General features: G+C 44.6%; 1 long non-coding RNA gene across 2 annotated transcripts in view; it reads right to left on the bottom strand.

The window, feature by feature from the left end:
- The window catches only part of LOC113628013 (uncharacterized), a 65,211-nt gene extending 50,226 nt beyond the window's left edge, over positions 1-14,985 (bottom strand). For both annotated transcript variants that reach the window (XR_003435851.1, XR_003435852.1), the window contains exons 1-2: positions 14,821-14,985; positions 11,269-11,379 (exon numbers count right to left, since the gene is read on the bottom strand). This is a non-coding gene — a long non-coding RNA (uncharacterized LOC113628013). The remainder of the gene's footprint in view (positions 1-11,268; positions 11,380-14,820) is intronic.
- Between the last annotated feature and the right edge of the window lie 607 nt (positions 14,986-15,592).

Raw genomic sequence — 15,592 nt, 5'->3', positions numbered from 1 at the left:
CTGTCAGTTCTCTAAACCTTCCTCTAGATCTCTGTCAGTTCTCTAAAGCACACGGCTGAGCGAAAGCCAAGCAAATCAGCCACGAGAATGGAATAAGCTGGAAGATCAGCTGTAACATAATCCAGCTCCAAAGATGGGAAAAACCACCAGGAGGAAGAAAAATAATGCAATGGCGTGGACAAGCTCTGTTGCTCTAAATGACACTGGTCCTGTGGCTTCAGAGCACACAGCTGTCACTTACGGTGAAGGGTACAGACCCCTCCTAACCCCGCCTGCCTCTGCGCTGGGGTCCAGGCTGGACACAGCCCTTCCATTCCAGTAACACTTGCTTCTGTGGGATCTGAAAAAGCGGGGCCCTCGCAGGCGCTGGCCGTGTTGGTCACCCAACTCGCTCTTTTGAGAGCAGGTTCATCCAGTGGTAGATTACAGAATGAGGAGCCAGGCCTTCCCTCACTGGCCTTCTGGGCTGCTGAGACCCCCGGGCAGAGATGCATTCATGTTACTGAACCAAACTTGGGTCTGCTTGCCCGCGTGCAGTCAAGCCAATAAAGCCAAAAAAAGAGCTATTTTTTCCAGTCACATCTGGCTTCTTTGACCCCATCAAATAACTTTATTCACACAAACGTCCCTAATTTACAAAGCCTCGGTCATTCATACACATTAGGGGGATATCTACAGTATTCAAGGAACTTAAATATAATGTATCCTACCAGCCCAAGTAAACCAAGTACCAAAAATATTCATATATAAAGTTGTTCACACATAGGTCCTAGATTACCAGCTTCTGTGCGAAAAGAGAAAATACAGCAAGATAGATTTATTACCTAGCCTTTGAAACTAACCTTGTGCCTGGGTTGAAACTTCCCTTACACCCAAGCTGGTCTTTCAATAAAGTGAAGCTTTATGGTAAGGTGCCAGTACAAGAACAGGTGGCCCACGCTCAAAATCCCCCAACTCCCATACGGGTTTCAGCAAGGCCTTTTTAAAGGCCAGGTGAGGGAGGGGCATCCTAGGGTATGTGCGTGCACAGTTCTTTGATTGGTTCATGGTGAGGTAACAGGGCGGTGTCACAGGGGTTAACGTTACCAATCCTTAGGCACCAGTAGGTCTGGGGGCTACGTGCTCATGGTCATCAAGTAGTTAATTTCTTCCATTTGGTGGTGGTTTAGCATCGGATAAACTCAGGAAATGTGCATCAGATACCATTATCTAGGTACTTCAGGGAGGAGCTAAAGCAGAGGACATGGGGGGAGGGGTCTGTCCCCGGAAGGCCCCATAGGGTCCTGCTCGGTTATATTCAGTCCTCCGTCAGCCCCGAGATGCAGCTTCTGGTCTCCCTGCACTGAATCACCCACCCACCATGGCTTCTTTCCCTGCTCACCCCCATGGCTTCGTTTCGAAGGACAACCTTGTTATATGATGGAAAGAATGCCTACTGTGCCTTCCTGAGGCTTGTTTTACGACAACACTCAAAGGGGGTGCAGGCAGAAGAGCTTGGCAGAGAAGACTGTTGGACGTCTGGAGCCGGACTGCACGGGTTTGAATCCTGCCCTCACCAGTTAAAGCTGAGCAATTGGGGCGAGTGACTTACTATAACACGCTCATCTGAAAAGGGCTTCCCTGGTGGCGCAGTGGTTGGGAGTCCGCCTGCTGATGCGGGGGACGCGGGTTCGTGCCCCGGTCCGGGAGGATCCCGCGTGCCGCGGAGCGGCTGGGCCCGTGGGCTATGGCCGCTGGGCCTGCGCGTCCGGAGCCTGTGCTCTGCAACGGGGGAGGCCACAGCAGTGAGAGGCCCGCATACCGCAAAAAAATAAAAAATAAGACCTACCCAGTAGGTTGTAAAGAAGGATAAAAGCACTTGGAATAGTAGCTGTTCAGTAGATATTTGTAAGGGTTGCTGTATGTCAGGCACTGTGCTCAACCCATTGTGTGTGTCACTTAGTCTGATGAGGGTGCCGTTGTAATTGTTCCCATTTGCAGGTGTCAGGTCAATTGCCTAAGCTCCCAGAGCTAGGAAGGTCCACACCCAATTCCAAACGCCACGCTCTCACCTGGTTTCCATGTTCCTGCCAACAATAAATGGTTTCCAGTCTTCACTTTGCTACTTTCTGGTTGGGAGACTTTGGTTAAGCTGGTTCCTTCACCTAGGCCCTAATTTCCTCCTGCACTAAAAGATAACACGGGGAGGGCTTCCCTGGTGGCGCAGTGGTTAAGAATCCGTCTGCCAAGCGCAGGGCACACGGGTTCGAGCCTTGGTCCGGGAAGATGCCACATGCCTCAGAGCAACTAAACCCGTGCGCCACAACTACTGAAGCCCGTGTGCCTAGAGCCCATGCTCTGCAACAAGAGAAGCCACCACAACGAGAAGCGTGCGCACCACAACTAGAGAAAGCCTGCGAGCAGTGACAAAGACGCAATGCAGCCAAAAAATATAATAATAATACGAGGACTTCCCTGGTGGTCCAGTGGTAGAGAATCCGCCTTCCAATGCGGGGCACTGGGGTTTGATCCCTGGTCAGGGAACTAGGATCCCACATGCCGGGGGGCAACTAAGCCTGCGTGCCACAACTACAGAGCCCACGCGCCCTGGAGCCAGTGTGCCACAACTAGAGGAGGAGAAAACCCGCCGCCACAGCTAGAGAGAAGTCCGAGCGTCTCAACGAAGATCCTACGCGCCGCAACTAAGACCCGATGCAGCCAAAAATCAATCAATCAATCAATCAATCTTTAAAAAAAAAAAGATAATGCAAAGCCTGAGATGTGTAGTGGAGAAGAATGTGACCGTGAGGTTGGACTCCTGACTTGGCTTGAGATCGTGACTGGGCTCTGTTGCTCATTCTTGGGGAGAATTTGACCAAGACATTCCAATGTTCCTGCCTCTGTTTTCCCCATCTCTAAGAATGAAGTAATTTGCCCTGATGGCTTCTGAGGCTTCTCCTATATTGGACATTCTGAGCTGCTTCTGGGAAAGCTGAGGTCCAGAGAGGCTAAGAAAACAGCAGAGCACATAAGTGTCAGACCTTACAAAGCTGCCAGGGGCCTCCACTCACAGACTTGCTGAAAGGTGGCAAGGGAATCACAGGATGAGCCTTCTCCGGGAAGCCGTACCTGACTGAGAGGCCCTTCAAGTGTTGAAGATTGGGGGGTCACTGAATTCAGCCTGCCTGGCACTGAGTCCTGGCTTTGCCTCTTAGTTGCTGTGTATGTGACACTGTTGGATGAGCCACTTACTCTCTCTAAACTTCAGTTTCCCCATAGGTAAAATGGGGTAGTCAAGCCTCCTTCGTAGGGTTGCTGAGGGAGATGAGGTCATTCGTGCGACGTGCTCAGCACTGATCACACCGAGTCTAGCATGTAAAGTGCTGCCTGTGCCGGAGCCAGCTCACGCTCTAGTCTCCTCGAGGTCAGGCACCTGTCTTCCCATATCTGTATCCCCAGGGCCTAGCACAGCCTCTGCCGTGCTCATCAAATGCCTCTGAAATAGGGCATAAGCTCCTTCCTGTTACAGTTGAGGAGTCTGAGACACAGAGAGGGAACGATCTGTGCCCAAACAGCCAGCGGGTGGAAAAAGCAGTACAGGATCCCTAGCTTCTAGATTTGAGCCAATGGTGTACCCATGGCAGTGCACAAAACCTCGGATTTTGTCAAGACAATCACCTGAAGGTGACTTGAAATGTCTTCACAGAGTGCCATGGAGTGGAGGGTGTGGATTTTAATACCTTTGGATCTGTACTGGACCTTGGGAGCTGGTAAACCCTTCTATAAAACTGGTTTTGATCACTTATGTGTAGAATCTAAAATATGGCACAGATGAACTTACCTATGAAACAGAAACAGACTCACAGACGTAGAGAACAGACTTCTGGTTGCCAAGGGGGAGGGCGGTGGGGGAGTTTGGGATTAGCAGATGCAAACTGTTATACATAGGATGGATAAACAAGGTCCTACTGCATAACATAGGGAACTATATTCAATATCCTGTGATAAACCATGATGGAAAAGAATATGAAAAAAGAAAAGAATGTATGTATATGTATAACTGAATCACTTTGCTGTATAGCAGAAATTACCACAATATTGTAAATCAATTATTCAATAAAATAAACTAAAAAAAAACCCTGATTTGGGGAGGTCCTCACAGCCTGAAAGAATGCAGAGGGGATCTCTGGGGTACAAATTGGGTAATTTTATGCTTGCATACTTACAGGATGGGGCTTGCCAAGGAGATGGGGGGCTGGTGCCAGTGTTGTCTGAGAGGTGACCTTGCTAATGGTTTTTCAGTGACCCAGGCAAGTCCAAAGGCTCACAGAAATCTGTAGAGCCCTCCTGTCTACCTAACCGCCCTGGCATTTCCAAGCTGAGCTCTCCTGATGAAAGCAGGAGGTGGGTTCTCACAGGTCCAGAGCTGCTCCATGTTGAGCAGGAAACGCTTTTCATGAGCCCCGTATAATGAGGTGTGGCGACCTCTTGTAATGAAAACTCGTCCTCCCTCTAGGAATGCCGCTTTGTGTCTAGGGACAGTGGGCAGTGATGGATGTGTATGACTTGAGGAGATAATGAGAGTAAAAAGCAGCTCATACGTGTTTGTCAGATGGCCAAATGCGTGTGCACGGAACATCCCTCTGGTTGGGAGGGGTGGGGCAGACTTAGAGCATCTGGTCGCTGGAAGCCATGGCAGCTCCATGGCCCGTCGGCAGAGAAGCCGCAGATTCACCAATAGGATATTCAGGGTGTCTTTTTTTTTTTTTTTTGCGGTACGCGGGCCTCTCACTGTTGTGGCCTCTCCCGTTGCGGAGCAACAGGCTCCGGACGCGCAGGCTCAGCGGCCATGGCTCACGGGCCCAGCCGCGCCGCGGCATGTGGGATCTTCCCGGACCGGGGCACGAACCCGTGTGCCCTGCATCGGCAGGCGGACTCTCAACCACTGCGCCACCAGGGAAGCCCCAGGGTGTCTTTTTAAACACACAGGCTCAGAGAGTGTGTATGTCAGGCCCATCCCCAACGTCTCCCTTGAGTTCCAGACTCTTATCTCCACCCCAATTTGACATTTTTCCTTGAGCATCTTAAAGACAAGTTCTCTAGTTACCCTCCCCGCCCCTTCCCCGCCCCGACTCCTACACACACTATAACTCTCGGTCCTCTCCATCAGCGATGGTACCACCAGCTGCCTAGTTTAAGCCAGACATCCAGTCCCCACCCGTAACTCTTCCCTTTCCCCACCTCCAATCCAGCACTGTTTTGTGGGCTCCACCCCCAAAATATCTATTGACTCTACACAGGATCTGCATTTCTGCACCACCACGTTGGTCTCAGCCCCCTTGGTCTCTCTCCTGGCCTCCCGGAAGAGTCGGCTTCCAGCCCTGCTCCCATGTGGTCCGAGTGATCCGGTCCTGCCCAAGTCTCGTCTCATCAGCCTCCCAGCCTCCCATTCCCACTTGCCCCAGCACAGGCTGGTTTTCTGAATCTTCACGCCCAGGGTCTTTGTATTTCTACTGCCTGGAAATTTTTTCCCTCATGGCCCTTCGCAAGCTATGTTTTTGTCCTCCTTGGGGGGTCTCAATTCGAATCACATTTCTCCAGCAATGCTCTCCCTGACCTTGGCCATCAGTACCTCCACATCTCACTCAGTGATGTGCTCCAGCTGGCTTAGTCAGTAATCATCTTATTTTCCTGTTTAGTCTGTCTTCTGGCACAGCAAACCTTTTCAGTAAAGGGCCAGATAGAAAATATTCTAAGCTCTGTGGCCCTATGGTTTCTGTCACAAAGATTCGACTCTGCAATTTTAGTGTGAAAGAGCACATCTAGACAAAATGTAAGTGAATAGATGTGGCTGTGTTCCAGTCCTTTATCTGTGGACCCTGAAACTTGAAATCCATATAATTTTCACGTGTCACAAAATACTCTTTTGATTCAAAAAATCTTCAAAAAATGTAATAACCTGGACCTTACATATACAGACATTCTTTTTAGCTCCTGCACCTTACAGAAATATTCAGTGGGGCAGCAGGCTGTAGTTTGCCAACCTGTTTTAGAATGTAAGCTCCATGAGGCCAGGCTTCTGTCTGTCTTGTCCGTCACAATATCCTAAGTCTATAACAGTTCTTGGCACATAAAAGATTCTCAGTAAATATTTGGGGAATAAAAGAAGGCAGAGGAAGCTATATCTGGAGCTCACGGGGCATATCTCAAACATGTGGCCATCATGTTTCTGAAAACAAGGAATAAAGGAACAAGGATAAAAAGGAAGAACAATCATGAGATAGGCATCTGAAGACCTGTCAACATGAGTCTCTGGACATCACGTCCATCCTTCTAGCCAGGACAACACTCGACCACCCATGATCTGTATTTTCTAGGCCTAGAGATTCTTCCAAGTCAAGCAAGAAACAAACAATCCTCTGAACTGGCAACTCGGCCAGGCTGTCAGAATTCTAACCCACGGAAAGGCCATGGACATTTTGTCCTGGCACTGAGAGTTACCATCTGAATAAATTAATATTTATGTGCTTTTATGAGGAAAATTTTTCTTGATCTTTAACAAGGACAATCAACCTTTCAATCTCACCTGGCCTTTGTATCTCTTTTCATTTTCACCTTGCCCACTGGCTCAGAATAAATATTTCTCTGATTTTTTAAGTAGCATTTGTTCCCACAGCTATAGCTTTGAGACAAAATACTTTTCTTAGTAATACTCTAAGAGGGAAAATACTTGGCTCTCTCCTCCGTAATTTTTGATGGAACCTGTTTATTGCCTTGTGGTCATTCCATTGGCGGTCATTTGATGCTTTGGACTGCCGAATGAGGCCCCATTTGGGCTGTGTCTCTGGACACCAGTAGAAACATTTGGAAAGTTTAAAGAAAACTCAGACAACCAGTTGCACTTGGGGAAAAATATAACTAGATTCTGTCTCTCACCTCATATCAAAATCCTGGATGAGTTAAAGATTTAAACAAGAAGAAAATATGAATCAACATTTAAAACATAGTTTGGGGGATATGGACACCCCTAAACATGTTACTGAAGGCAGAAACACAAAGACAATTACGTAAGAGTTAAAAAATCTTCAGCACAGACGCCCTCCCCCAAACTCCTAAAGAAAATCTTGAGAAACCACAACCTTATAGAGTTATTTGCTGACAAATGGTTAATTCATTAAAAAATATTTTTGTTTACCCGTTTTGGGGAGAGAACATTTAAATTCTACTTTCTTAGCATATTTCAATTACACAATACAGTGTTATCACTACAGTCCCCATCAGACATTAGTTCCTCAGAACTTTCTCATCTTATAACTGAAATTTTGTACCCTTTTAGCAATCTCTCCTATTTCCCCCATTCCCAGCCCCTGGCAACTATTTTCTACTCTCTGTTTCTATGAGTTTGACGTTTTTGTTTTTTTTTTTTAAGATTTCACATATGAATGATACCATGCAGAATCTGTCTTTCTCTGTCTGGTTTATATCACCTAGCGTAATGCCCTGCAGTTTCATCCATGTTGTTGCAAATGACAAGATTTCTGTATTTTTTAAGGTTAAATAATATTCCATACACACACACACACACACACACACACACACACACACACACACACATACATACGTATATACATATATATAACATTTTCTTGGTCCATTCATCTGTTGATGGACACTTTGTTTCCATACCTTAGTGACTGTGAATAATGCTGCAATGAACATGGGAGTACAGCTCTCTCTTCAAGATAATGATTTTGTTTCCTTGGGATATAGACCCAGAAGTGGGATTGCTGGGTCATATGGTAGTTCTATTTTAATGTCTTGAGGAACCTCCATGCTGTGTTCCATAGCGGCTGCACCAGTTTGCATTCTCAACGGCAGCACACAGGGGTTCCTTTTTCTCCACATCCTAGCCAGCATTTGTTATCTTGTCCTTTTGAAAATAGCCATTCTAACCGGGGTAAGGTGATAGCTCATTGCGGTTTTGATTTGCATTTCCTTGATGATTAGTGATGTTGAGCAGGTTTAATTTCTTTAATATATAAAACTAAACATCAAAGGTAAAAAACACCATTGAAAAATGTGTAGAAACTATGTAGAGGTGTATATTTATGGATGCTGGCAGAAAAAAAAATGAATGAAGGATATAAGCAGATGACTCACACAATAAGTTCAACGAGTCAACAAATATTTGAAAAACATGTTCAATCTTATTAGTAATTTAAAAAAAAAACCCACAAGACAATCCTGAGATACCATGTTCTGCCTGTCAAATTGGAAAAGATAAAAAAGAATGATGGTAAGCGTGTGGTCGACTGCTGGTGAGGCAGCATGGCTACATTTATCCAAAGTTCCAAATTCAACAGTTCTACTTCTAGAAATTAAGATTCACACAGTATTTGGAGAGTTTCCTCCATTTTCATTACCACTAGGATGGGGAGCCTGTACCAAGGATGAGAGAGTGTTTTGAGTAGCAAGACATTGGAGACCTTCTCCATGTTCATCACGGGTGTTGCTTAAGCCCATCAACACTCTAGGTTGCCAAATGCCCAGTAGTTTAACCAACTACCTACCAGCGTGTTGACTAAACTGACATGAATTCAGTCCGAATGATGCCTTGTGGGGAGGGGTGTAGGGGTGTATGCCTTGTTTCTATTCCATCAGGTATTCATGCCAGGGACACCACTGTTGCTTCTGTGTTGAATTGGAGTCAAAGCATATGAAACACTTTCTACATTAAAGGGTTAACTATATTTATGATCACCCACTGCTGGATTGTTAAAGGCCTAATGCACCAGGTGTAAATGTGCCTTTCTTCCAGCCTCCTCCGGTGTCAGGACTTTGTAGAAAATACTATCTTCTACTTCAGCGAGCACCCACTGCACACACATGTAAGCTAGACTTCAGTCCTGGAGGGAACACCAGTATCAAAAACCTTGGAGAATAACATTCCTGCTTGAGGCAATCTAATTAAACTTCTGTCAACTCGAAGTGGCCCCCAATGGACAGATCAAACCTATTTTTAGGTTCCAAGTGTTATAAGAAGAAATATTTAATTAGAATGGGGGATGTTTAAAATAGCTTTCTCTCTTAGCATCGGTGCCTGCTGGCTTGTTTTTCCTGATGTCATTAATCACTAGTGAACGGATGTCAGAATTCACAGCTATAGCTCCCGTCAAAATCTGCCTTCTTTGGGTAGTTTGTCCCATAATTCAAAATGCCATGTCTCTCCAGGATTTGACACTTTCCTGCAGGCCAATGGCACTGAGAGCTTTAGACAATTGAATTTTGAGCTTTTCTTCAGAATAAGAGCCCCAGGCAGGGTATTTCTCCCATGAAGCTCTATGGTTCTTGGCATCAGTGGAGAGATGGTCGTGTTCAGACTGAGGAGTAGAGAATGTTCCGTGGTCCTGGGACCAAGAAGGGCTTGATGATGCCTCGGGACCTACGTGAAGAACTGAGCTATATAGAAAGTGATGGAAGGGAGATAATTCGAGCTCCTTTAGGGTTCAAATCTAATTTTTAGTATTCCTTTATAATTTTTCTGGATCAACAAGTTTTTTAGAAATGGGAGAGAACTAGATTTACTTTGCCAATAACTGTGCTATCTAGAAAGTTATACAGATAAGACTTTATTTTTTAAAAAACACAGGAGTACTTAGTAAATGGCAGGCACTGTTCTCAGTGCTTTATGTGTTTTAAACTCACCTAGTCACCACAACAGCCCTTTGAGATAGTAGTAGTATTATTCCCATTTCACAGATGAGGAAACTGAGGTGCAGAAAGGATAAATAACTTTCCCCAAACCACTCCCTAGTGGGTGGCAGAACCAGGATTCCAACATAGTCAGTCTGGCTCTGGAGTTGGGTGCTTAGCCATGTCTTCCATTTTATTACTTTATGATTAATAAGGACATTCTTTCTTTATTCCCAATAGATTTTAAGTGGTGCATATCTCCTAGAACTTCACCTGCTGGCTTCCTACAAATTATTGCCCTTCTCCCAAACTCAAAAGCTGTTAGAAAGTCATTATTTGTGAGAGGACAAGGTACTTTTACATGGCACTTGTGGGAGTATAAATTAAATCGGTTTGACCCTTTAGTCCAATGTCTCTACTTCTAGAAACGGATCTAAGGAAATAATCTAAGATGTATATAGAGAAATCTGTTTAAAGTGAACAGACACTTGTTTCTAGTATCATCAGAACCTAGAACAGTTTCTGGCACATAGCAGGCATTTGGCAAAGAATTATTAAGTGACCAAACTGCAAATTACAAGCAAATGAAAAACAAAGATACAAACAAAACCTCAAGGTGCACCCAGAGGATGAAATAATTTTATCTCTCTGACGGTCTTCTATACAGACATTAGAAATCACGTTTGTAGAAGGAATTTCATTAATCGCAGCTTTTACACAACCTTGTAAGTGAATAAATTAAGCACTGAAAGATTAGGGACATTATTTTCTTGGGTTCCTATAGTACAACAACCACTCTTAGCAGGAAAATGGTGTGTTTATAGATTTTTCCCAATTAATAAATCGTTTATTCACTGTAAGAGGTATGTTTAAAATTATTCACATTTTACATTTTATTGTTTTAATTGTATTTATAGTTTTAAACAATCTGTTTGATTCATTTCAAAACATCACTAGTAGTTACCTGCTTGGCAAGTTGTGAATGGCTGTCATTCTATCCTTTGGATTTGGAATGTGTCTCACCTTTTCTACAATAAATATATGTACTTTTGTAATCAGAAGAAATAAATGTTTAGAATTTTACCTTCCATGGGGTCAAAAGGAAGGAACAAAGATAACTAAGGACAGAAGAAAAGTGGCGATAGGAAAAATGCCTAAAAGTTCATAGTGGTTGTATTTACCTGGGGGGGATTAAGATTAGCATTTCACTTCTTTTAATTGATATAGGCTTTCCAGTTGTATAATAATGAACATATATTATTTAAACAATATAACATTTATTTTTTTAATGGAGAAAGTAGAGTCTGGGTGGGGGAGTTTTAAAATTGGCTGCAGCGTCTGCCACTGGTTAGGGAGTTTCACTTTGGTCTCCACACATGACACTCGCCTCTCCTACCCGCCCCCCTGGCCTTATGATCCTGGCCATCTTGCTGACCAGTTGGGGACTACCGTGCCTCCAGGATTCTGGCATCTGGTAGATGTTCACATGTTTGTTTAATGACTAAACTAAATAGCTGTGGAGAAAATTGTTAACTTAATATTTTAAAATGTGTTCTGTTTGCTTTGTGAGCACAGTCTTCTTACCATGTCCCTCACCTCTAATAATCCCGCGTCTCCAGGGTGGGATATCCACTTCCTGGTGCATTTCAGGTTGTTGTGCATTATGTCCTCTTCATACACCAAGGGGATCGGGAGCATCAGCGGTCCCTGTTCAGAGAGAAGGCTTTGAACCACCTGGAGGATGGGGAACTTGCCTGGGAGAACCCTACCTTCTGAGGGTGTTGAACCACCTACGCTGGAATGTTTGGTGGTGGGGTTGGGGGTGACAGTTAAGGCTGAAGAATAGTCACAAAGCTCAGAATGGCCACTGGGGGTCAGTCTTATTCATGGTAGGTACGATGGTCCCCAGCCCCCCTCCTCCCCCAGTATCTTCCCAGCTCACAAACTGGTCACTGAGATTCTGCCACAAGAGATACACCTTTCTGGTTTAAGGTTTCTGCCAGCGCTAATATTTAAATACTGTCAAACATTTACACTTCAATGTGACTGAAGGTTCTGAAAGCACGTTGGGTAGGAAAGTATTGGGGATGGCCTATTGCCTCTTCTTTGTCAGGTTTTGCGTTAGGAGCTTTATAGAGTAACCACAGAATTTATCCTCCAAACTGGAATGCTTCTGAGAGTGAAAAGAGATGCTCATTTGAGGGATGGGGTGGCAGGGCAACAGGCAAAAAGTGGGAGCGTCTTGCATCAACAGGTTTGCATGGTCTCCTCATGTATGGATATATCATGTTTGTAGCAATGAGAAATTATCCTGCCCATTTAGACGAGGGAACTAAGGTTCAGGGAAGTCAAGAAACACGTCCAACGTCCTTGGTTTCAAAGTCTGTGCTCTTTTATCCCCTTAAGGCTCAAGGTCAGTGGGCTCCTGGAAATCAACAGGAAAGGGATGTCACTGCGGGGAGAGCGGGAGAGGACTTGAACAGGATAAGACGAGGAACGACCCAATGGTACTTTGTTAGCTTGGTGATTGCTGCCAGGACCAGCTCTGGACGCAGTCTGGAAGGTATGTGCGGTAAGGCTCATCGTTGAAAAAGTCCCCTGACCCTTTGCTGCTCTGCCTCAAAGGTGCCTCATCATCAGGTGTCAGGCCACCTGTCCCGGAACTGTGTGTCCCTCTCTTGTGCTGTGCATGTGGCCTGCCAGGAGGCCAGAACTCTGCTTCCTTTGTGTTATGTTCCCTCCATGCGGTTGCCTTTCTGTCTCTCAGGTCAAGGGTACGAGTGCAAGGGTCTCTAACGCAGCTTGCATGAGAGTCTAGGATCTCTCTCATGTTGTCAGGTTTTGAAAATTTCCCTGGACTTTGCCTTATGAATGAGGGAAAGAGAGGAACTTATTTCATGTCCTGGAAAGTCTTCTGTCACAGACAGCCAAGGAGGGTTTGAGGCACCCATGTTTCATTGCAGGGTCTGGGATTCCAGGGGAGGAACAAGGGTACTTAGCATTTATCTCATACATTAGGAAAGGCGTTTCTCTGAGAGGGGAACACACTTCCTCCCATGGCATGTAAGTAACCACCTCCCTACATTTCCATGCTAGGGCTCCATCCCAAGTATGGAGAACCGACCAACAAAACCATGTTCACCTGGTGGAACTCCTTCCACAAGTACTGAGGCTGATGCTTCTCAACTCCCTTTTTTTCATGTCTATTCACATATCTTTGGTCTTCATGTCTTGGCCTCCTCCCTAAGAAGTGGTCATCAGAGCTGAGCCTGAACTCTCACCTGGAGACTTTGGGATGCCCCAAGGAGATATTATGGCAAGAAGAGACCACCCTGCCACTCACCACCAAAGAGACCGTCATTATGACCCAAGAGCTCCTGACTGCACTGAACCAGACAGCAGCTCCCCGTGTACCTTTTGAGAAAGTCCAAAGCCCTCACAGATACCTCTGTTCTTTTTCTAGGGCTCCCTCCTCAAGGTCACCTCTAGATCTGAGCTCCTTGTTCTTTTGAATTTATTTTGTAAAATGTACTGTCTCACCGTGCTGCATTTTCTCATTATCCCACTCTGTTCTAGGTCGAACCAGGAGTTCACCCATTTCCACCAAAAACCAAAACCAAAACAAAACCCAATTCTAGGTTCTGGGAAAGTGGTAGTGGATGCATCTTTTTTAATCTTTCCAAATTCTTCCATGCAAAAAGGACAGCTGGATAGCAAAGCCATAAACCAATGGTCAACACTTACCAAACATCTCAACTGCCTCTCCCAAGCCAAGGTAGTCCTACAAACCCCCAAATGGAAGGAATGAGGATAAACCATCAAGAACCACAAGACTCCCAGGGATCAGCGTCTATGTAGCAGAAACAGAGGGTAGCAACAGGGCCTCTGATGGGCTTGAGAACAGGAGAGACTGAAAATATCCCACTGGCGACACGGTTGGCCAATTCAGGAATGGTAGTTGAACCTGGGGGAGGGCTCGTGCTCACTAATCACAGGTGAGGGCCAGAGCCCCCTAGTAATGTTAAGAGGGGCAGGAACAGCCTAGCCCCTGTGAACTCCAGAAACTGATATACTCAAAAACATCAGTGGCCCCTTAGTGTTTAGAGTGTTAATCTTAGACTTTTTTTTTTTTTTAGCTTGACATTCAAACCCTTTGATAGCTTCACCCTAGTGTGCCTTTCCAGTATAATTTCCAACCATATCTTTTGATTCGCCCTCTATGCCAACTACTCTGTTCTCAGGGGTTCCATTTGCCTTCTCCAATTCCTCAGGTCTTGCATTTCACTCAGCCCTCATGCTATGGCTCGGGTGAATTCTGGATAACATCACTGAAATGTGCAGGCTCAAGACACAGTTGGTGTCTCTCAGTTAACTTTTGGCACAAAATTTTTATAAATACAAATTCCTTTTGGAAGAGAATACTGCTTCTGCCAGACAAAGTTTACTTAGTTCCACAAACAACAGTAGGACACTTATCACTGTAGCTCTTGTTATAACACACGTCTCCCTTGACTTTCTCCTACTTTAAAATAATTTAATCATGTTCTTATTAAAAAATCCATCCCATATTTGGGAAAAGACTAAAAGGCATTTGCTTGATTTCTGAAATAATGATAGGGCATTTCCGTTTGCCCAGGGAGTACCAGCCAAGGTCAAGTTCCACATAAGGTGTGGACCTTCACCAGTTCTGAAGATTCCCGGGGAGAAATGAATGCCCATGTAGGAGGCTTGAGACAGTAAACTTGATGTCCTCCTGGTGACTCTGGCCTTGCCCTGACCCATGGCCCCATGGGATGTGAACAGAACTGCCCTTGTTGAGAGAAGGCATGGATGCAACATTTTCCATTTCTTTCACCAAACATAAGTGTATGATGGGAGGAAGATTTTGATATGCGGAATCCCACCACGTCCTCAGTCAGAGACACAGATGTACCATATGATTTTGAGCGTGGCACCCAGGATTTGGGTCTAGTTCAAGCACGCAGCTCATAAAAGCCCAGACAATAAAAAGTGAAGATGTAAAAGATAAAAGGGTTGCTTTCAGATGCCATAAAATATTGTTTAAAACCCTTCTTAACCATAGCGTTCTAACCTTTACATTTCCATTTTTATGCATGGAAAAAAGAACTGTTCGGTATTTGTACTAACCGAGCCTCAGGAAATGAACATCTTCTGGCCATTAAAAGCAGGTTCTACTAGTTCAGTAATGGCATCTGAATCACTCTCTTTGCGATCCTGGGCTTTGCCGTCACGCATTGGAATGCGTTCATTTCCTTGCGCTCAGGAACTTGCTAATGCTTTAATTCCTGTAGGTAAATCCTGTGGGAAAAAGTAATACTGCATCTGAAACTTCTGACAAAAATACACGCAAGTTGTTTTTTTTTTTAATAACAAGAGATTTGTTGTAGCTGTTTTAAGATAGCAACCATTGTGGAGACCTCTTGAGTACAATTATGGTTAGACTTGAACCTTTAAATATTTAGCTAATGCTATTTTCTAGGTATCATTTAAATTAATAGCAAAATAATAATGATTAAAAAATCATAGCTTATTATATCATGCATTTTCTATGGATTAAGCCCTGTGCTTTTTAAATCTTCCCAACATGTCTGGGGCAGGTACTGATCATTAGCTCCATTTTATAGGTAAGGAAAGTGAGACTTAGAGGTAAAATTAACTTGCCTGAGGTCAGACAGTGCCAGAATTTTATTCCAAATCTGTCTGGCTCAGAAGCCCAATTTCTTAATCACTTTTGATGTACTGTATTTTGCCCACTTGAAATTTTTATAAAATGCAAAACACAATTCCTTAAAACCAGAAACGGTGTTTAAAACATAAAACCATCTCCGTTTTGACTCTGAAGTTGGGCAACCACACTGTTCCCTATGTCAAGGCATTGTAGTCACAGTAACTAGTCTAA

Source organism: Aethalodelphis obliquidens, unplaced genomic scaffold (assembly GCF_003676395.1).
Source record: "Aethalodelphis obliquidens isolate GAN/ISIS:26980383/991018 unplaced genomic scaffold, ASM367639v1 scaffold22, whole genome shotgun sequence".
Taxonomy (NCBI): domain Eukaryota; kingdom Metazoa; phylum Chordata; class Mammalia; order Artiodactyla; family Delphinidae; genus Aethalodelphis; species Aethalodelphis obliquidens.
The sequence above is the reverse complement of the archived record's forward strand: the minus strand, read 5'-3'. Positions and strand labels throughout refer to the sequence as shown.